The sequence below is a fragment of the Nanorana parkeri genome, unplaced genomic scaffold, assembly GCF_000935625.1.
Source record: "Nanorana parkeri isolate BGI_ZX_2015 unplaced genomic scaffold, ASM93562v1 scaffold2252, whole genome shotgun sequence".
Lineage (NCBI taxonomy): Eukaryota > Metazoa > Chordata > Amphibia > Anura > Dicroglossidae > Nanorana > Nanorana parkeri.
The window spans coordinates 157,276-164,345 of record NW_017308520.1 but is presented as its reverse complement, the minus strand read 5'-3'; positions in this window follow the sequence as shown (position 1 = coordinate 164,345).

The following is a 7,070-nucleotide window of genomic DNA, read 5'->3' as shown; positions in this document are numbered from 1 at the left end:
ACACACACACATACATACATACATACACACATACATACATACATACACACAGAGTAAAAAAAAATCCATATACCAATAATACAGTAATATTATATATTTATTTATATATACATAAGATTTGTGAATTGATGTTCAAGTATCTGTCAGTGTAAAGGTCACGATTTATTAGACAGCCCGAGACCTTTTTAAAAAAACACTGAGGAGTAAAGTCCCCGATACACAGGTGACTAGTTGCTATGGGCAGCAAATGAAATAAATGTTCTCTATAACTAGACAACCAGGACATATAATTGATAATATATTGTCCACAAAGGGTTAACAGCACTCTCTAAACCCTACAGCAGTAGATCTCAGTGCCTGTACCTGCTCTGAATAGAAGTCTATGTCCGCCCTCTCTGTGCAGCAAGTAGCTTCTTCCTTCTGAGAGCCAAGCCTCGTTATGAGGCTACTCTAGAGATCACATGACCTTCCTCCAGGAGGCAAGCCTCACTCTGAAACCTTACCCACTGATATCTTACCGGAAAGGTTTACTCAGAGTAAACATTTCAGGGAGAAAATGCCTCTCTCGCAGACATCAGGGAGCTGCTGTCCAAAAGAGGGAGACTCCCTGAACATCAGGGAGACTTGAGATCCCTGGATCCACATTAGGACACAAGTGATTATATGATAGTGGGGGAGATAGGAAATAAAGGGGTAACATAAATACAGTAGAAAATTATGGTGGCTTATGGTTTAAGATAGTCACGGAGCTAATGACAGCAAAGAAATAGGCAGAGGGACTACATGACAGGGCGAACATGGGAACAGGAAGGAGGGGTCAAGGTCAAGGTTTTTCTTCAAAATGGAGGGGGCACTTACCTGATTGGCCGAGTGATAGGTGGTCCAGGAGGGGCTTCACAGTGGGATGAGAGGGCGGAGAATACTTCCTGGTCAGTTGGGAATTAGCACACGGCGAGGAACTTCCCGCCCCCACCTATTATACATTCACTACTTGGTGTTTGGGTAATCGCCGGGGTGACATGGTTCACCTGCGGGGTATGGTGGCGCTAAGTTGGTGTTGGTGAGGACTCGTCTCTGGTGCGCAGTCCCCGGTGTGGCGGAGTCAGCAGGCATGCTGACCAGTACAGTATGAGGTGGAAAATGTCTCTGCCACAATCCGGTGGTTGTGTGTCCCTCCGCCTATTCCTCTTCTGTCATTAGCTCCGTGACTGTCTTATAGGGTGGAAACACAATATAGTAAGGTACATTTATAACGGAAGGATCGAGAGGGTTAGTTGGTCTTAGGACATGGTGGGGAGAGTATCACGGAAAGGGTGTATACCATTTACTTAGTAACTTATCCCCCCCCCAAGAAAGAAATATGTAAGTAGAATAAATGGGTGAAGAATGTAGAAGAGAAGATATGGAAGATGTGAGATCGGGCAATGAATGCATATAGCTAAAGTCAAGTAGCAGATATTTTATAGGGAGGGATGTAGAATACATTGTATCTATAGATAGTATTATGTTGCAATATCCCTAACTTTGAAGAACCGTATAAGTATGTTTATTGGAAATAATAAAAATATATATTAAAAAAAACTTCCTTTCCCAATGGCAGGGTGTCACATGGACAGGAATTGATTCAAAATCTTTCACTGGTGAATTAGAATAGAGCAGGGGGCCCATTAGGTAGATGGTGATCTATGAGTAGCTCGCAAAGCTGATGCTGGTAGATCTGGAAGGGGGGAAGGGCGGCCCCTTTATTCCATTGTGGTATATTTATCTCGCTGTGCACACATGATTACCTATTAGCCGGAGACTGCTGAGCCGAGCTCCCCGACACCTCTCTGGTGGATACTGGGGGTTGTAGTGCTGCTATGTATTACACCAAAGAATATTAGTTTACACAGCAAAATACAGCAAGGTGAGCCGGGAGAGAGAGCGAGGAGAGACAGCAAGGAGAGAGGGAGTGAGGAGAGACAGCCAGGAGAGAGAGAGAGACAAACAGGAAAGAGAGCGAGGAGAGACAGCCAGGAGAGAAAGAGCATGGAAAGACAGCCAGGACAGAGAGGAGAGACAGCCAGGAGGGTGAGCAAGTAGGGACAGTCAGGAGGATGAGCAAGGAGAGACAGCCAGGAGAGAGAGCAAGGAGAGACAGCCAGGAAAGAGAGCAGGGAGAGACAGCCAGGAGAGAGAGAGCGAGGAGAGACATCCAGGAGAGAAAACGAGGAATGACAGCCAGGAGAGAAAGAGCGAGCAAAGAAAGCCAGGACTGTAGATCTCATGTAGCTCGCCATTTGAAAAGTAGATCTTAACACAAACATTGTGGGCACCCCTGGAATAGACCACGCACAAGTGTTGTGGCGAGCTGCCTTACATAAACAATGCATGTTCAATATTACACCCAATGTGGTACGCTCAAATAATCGGGCTGCCTTGATGCATGTTACAGCGTGACATAATTAGTGCATGATATCGCACCACAACGGATCAGGAAGTTGTGTCTGGGCCCTCAGACTTGGGAATGCTTTAAATTGTTCAGACACTTTAGAGAAACATTGGGATTTTGACTTATTTTTGACGCTAAAAAAACAACACCAAGAACCCCCGTTGATTGGCTCCAAATGGATGCACCTGACTGGACAGAGTCATCAAACCCCCTCCTTCATGCCCCAGTGGTCAGCCCTAGGATCTCAGAAGTCAATGCGGTACTTCACAGTATCTGGTCTATAAATGGCGGCTCTGGATGGACAGTTGGATAAATGGCTCTATATTTAGGATGTATCCGGTCTATAAATGGCGGCTCTGGATGGACAGTTGGATAAATGGCTCTATATTTAGGATGTATCCGGTCTATAAATGGCAGCTCTGGATGGACAGTTGGATAAATGGCTCTATATTTACGATGTATCTGGTCTATAAATGGCGGCTCTGGGTGGACAGTTGGATAAATGGCTCTATATTTACGATGTATCTGGTCTATAAATGGCGGCTCTGTATGGACAGTTGGATAAATGGCTCTATGTTTAGGATGTATCTGGTCTATAAATACCGCCACTGAAACGCGCGTTTCACTGAACGGAAAAACGTGCTAAAAAATGTGAAATACTAGCAGAAAAAACGTGCCTATGCTACGCCCAGGTGTGAACCCGGCCTTGGGGCTCCATGGAAGCTATAGGCAGAACTAATCTTATACACATGGAAAGGTGAGGACTGAAGAACCATCCTTCATGCCCTGATGGAGGCTCAGGAATCTTTTGAAGGATCTAGGAAGGCCACACTTCTCTCTGTCCTACAAAGGAAGCCCATTGATCACGACTAGAGAAGAATGTGAGCCGATTCGCTTGTTTGTCAAACCCTTTAAGACCTTCTCGAGGCTTGAAAGAGGAAGGAAGCCATAGGACACGTTGCAGTTAATGTGAATGATGGCTGAACAACCAAGTGAGCCTGCAAGTGCACTGCTAACCCTAAGTGGATTTTCCCTGCAATGGCAACCCATGGCCTTCGCTTTAGGTTTATAAAGAAGATTAGAAGAAGTTGTCACTCTTGCTGCATTTTTCGGACGGGGGAGGGGGCGGCTACAGCTGGCTCTGCCTCTAGATAGGCAGAGCCAGCTGTCAGTCACGCAGCTGGGCGGATCCCGGCATAATTGTCGGGTTCCGTTTCTGCTGCGGCGTCTCAGTATACCGCGGGCTACAGCTCGCGGTATACTGAGCCTGGCGTGACGGGAGGACGCTAGTTTGTGTCCTCCCGTTACCCCTATGGAGAACTATGGGTAAAAGACTTAACCCCATATAGTTCTCCTTTAACTGTGCTTTATCCGCAGACCATTCCACAAAAGTTTTTTAAGAGAAAAATGAAAAGGGGCAAAGGATTCTATTGATTCAATTACCCAACTGTCTACTGTTTCAGATTGTAAGCTCTCACGGGCAGGGCCCTCCTAACCATCTTGCCTTGAATTGTATTGTAACGTTAATGTCTTCCTTATATTGTAAAGCGACGTATAATATTAATAATACTCAGAACAAGAAGCAGGGTGAGTCGGCTTTGTGTTGAGAAGCCACGCTATGAGCAGTCTGGATTGTTCCTAAATGTAACGATTAGCTTTGATCCTTCTGTCTGCTATCTATTCTTCTATCTGCTGCTCGATACTCTGCAGCGCACACCTGTGCTAATTAAGGAAGCTCTTTAGACGACTGCTTGACTTTCAACATGTGACCTCTGCTGGTTCATGCGCTGGAATACGCCTGCAAGACGTTTGAACTACCTTCGCACTCGGCTTGTCTGTGGCCATCCATCATTGGCTGCAGCTGCCCACATACTCTAAGTATGCTTTGAAGGGTCCATAATGCCAGGGGGACCTGGAGTGGTGAGGGCCCCCATTTAAGGAACTGCCTGCCCACCAAGAAGACCTCTACATTGTGTCACAGGGCAATTTCAACTCACTGACGGGCAAGAGGGCTTCCGAATGACCAGGATACTGCTAGTGATGGGGTATGTTTTAGTATGATTGATAAGTTGAGAAGCCCAAACCCAACATGTTCTTTTAGGTTCCTATTTGACAGACATGTACTTAGATCAACGGGGGGAGGGCAATTGCTCCACGTTGACAACTGTCTATACACTGAGTGGCCAGATTATTATGACCACCCCTTCAGTACTTCGTTGGGCCGCCTGGTGACTCCACGAGATGGTGAAAGGTGATGCGAGGAATCTGACACGGCACTGTTGCCCTTCTGTTGTCTTGTACCAGTCTTGCCCCTCCCCCGTTCTGCCCTAACATTGACTAGTCGCTGACGGTCACGTCTCCCTCTTACGTCTCTTCCTATCTGCTCTGCAGGAGGAGGACGTTTCATGAGAGTGGCTTCTGTCAGGTCACACACACAATCAGAAGAGTGAGATGTGACATCCAGACTAAGCTACAGCTACACCACCAGGGCAGAGGCAGGTAAGCTGGGGCATTGGCCATCCAGTCTTATTATGATGCGGGTAGGTGGCGCGGGGTCACCCGAGAAGACGTTTGCCCAGGATCCAATCAATATGGAAGACGGCCCTGGGTCACGTACACCCTTTTATATGGTAATCCCCAACCTCACTAAGTGCAAGTTACATAACTGACCTTTTCTCATCATTAACATTACTACCGGTACCACCATACGGGTTCTCTGCCTTTCCACCCTCTTTTTTTTTCTTCTGCACGTTCTTGTCAAGGTTCCTCTGCTCTCCCTATTTTTTTTGTTTAACCTCGAGGAAGAGTGTTTGAAACCTAATTCTTTAAAGGCATCTGCTCAGCGTTGTGACCTCTGTTTGAGATGAGTGTCTACTATGTTACACATGGCTGCATATACACCAGCAGCAATAGATGTAGAGTCAGACAAATGGCTCTATAGCGGAGCTGTTAACCAGTGTATTTTACTTGGACAGCTGGATGTAACGGCAGGAAACAGGGACACCGGCGCTCCAATGTTAGCTTAAAGGAGAACTATGGGGGGGGGGGGGGGAGGGGAAGGGGGGGGGGGGGGGAGGGGAAGGGGGGGGGGGGGGGAGGGGAAGGGGGGGGGGGGGGGAGGGGAAGGGGGGGGGGGGGGGAGGGGAAGGGGGGGGGGGGGGGAGGGGAAGGGGGGGGGGGGGGGAGGGGAAGGGGGGGGGGGGGGGAGGGGAAGGGGGGGGGGGGGGGAGGGGAAGGGGGGGGGGGGGGGAGGGGAAGGGGGGGGGGGGGGGAGGGGAAGGGGGGGGGGGGGGGAGGGGAAGGGGGGGGGGGGGGGAGGGGAAGGGGGGGGGGGGGGGAGGGGAAGGGGGGGGGGGGGGGAGGGGAAGGGGGGGGGGGGGGGAGGGGAAGGGGGGGGGGGGGGGAGGGGAAGGGGGGGGGGGGGGGAGGGGAAGGGGGGGGGGGGGGGAGGGGAAGGGGGGGGGGGGGGGAGGGGAAGGGGGGGGGGGGGGGAGGGGAAGGGGGGGGGGGGGGGAGGGGAAGGGGGGGGGGGGGGGAGGGGAAGGGGGGGGGGGGGGGAGGGGAAGGGGGGGGGGGGGGGAGGGGAAGGGGGGGGGGGGGGGAGGGGAAGGGGGGGGGGGGGGGAGGGGAAGGGGGGGGGGGGGGGAGGGGAAGGGGGGGGGGGGGGGAGGGGAAGGGGGGGGGGGGGGGAGGGGAAGGGGGGGGGGGGGGGAGGGGAAGGGGGGGGGGGGGGGAGGGGAAGGGGGGGGGGGGGGGAGGGGAAGGGGGGGGGGGGGGGAGGGGAAGGGGGGGGGGGGGGGAGGGGAAGGGGGGGGGGGGGGGAGGGGAAGGGGGGGGGGGGGGGAGGGGAAGGGGGGGGGGGGGGGAGGGGAAGGGGGGGGGGGGGGGAGGGGAAGGGGGGGGGGGGGGGAGGGGAAGGGGGGGGGGGGGGGAGGGGAAGGGGGGGGGGGGGGGAGGGGAAGGGGGGGGGGGGGGGAGGGGAAGGGGGGGGGGGGGGGAGGGGAAGGGGGGGGGGGGGGGAGGGGAAGGGGGGGGGGGGGGGAGGGGAAGGGGGGGGGGGGGGGCTTTCCCCCCCCCCCATAGTTCTCCTTAGGGGACCGGGAGGACACAAACTAGCGTCCTCCCCTCACCCTAGGCTCAGTATACCGCAAGCTTCTGCTCGCGGTATACGGAGACGCCGCAGCTGAAGCGTATCCCGACATCGATGTCGAGATCCGCCCAGCTGACAGCTGGCTCTGCCTATCTAGAGGCAGAGCCAGCTGTCAGCTGGGCGGATCTCGACATCGATGTCGGGATACGCTTCAGCTGCGGCGTCTCAGTATACCGCGAGCAGAAGCTTGCGGTATACTGAGCCTAGGGTGAGGGGAGGACGCTAGTTTGTGTCCTCCCGTTACCCTAAGGAGAACTAAGCCCATAATTCTCCTTTACAGAGACATTAGGAGTCTATTAGACCTCTGATCTCACCTTTGCACTTCAATGAGAGAGTAAAATGAGAACATAAACATAAAAGAGAACTACGGCCAAACCTTTTTTTTGGTGTTCGTTTTCTTTTGGGTTGCAGGAGGACATTTACTAATGTCCTCCTAAATTCCTCCTGTGACCCAATTAGGTTTTACATGTAGTCAAGAACCAGCTGCAC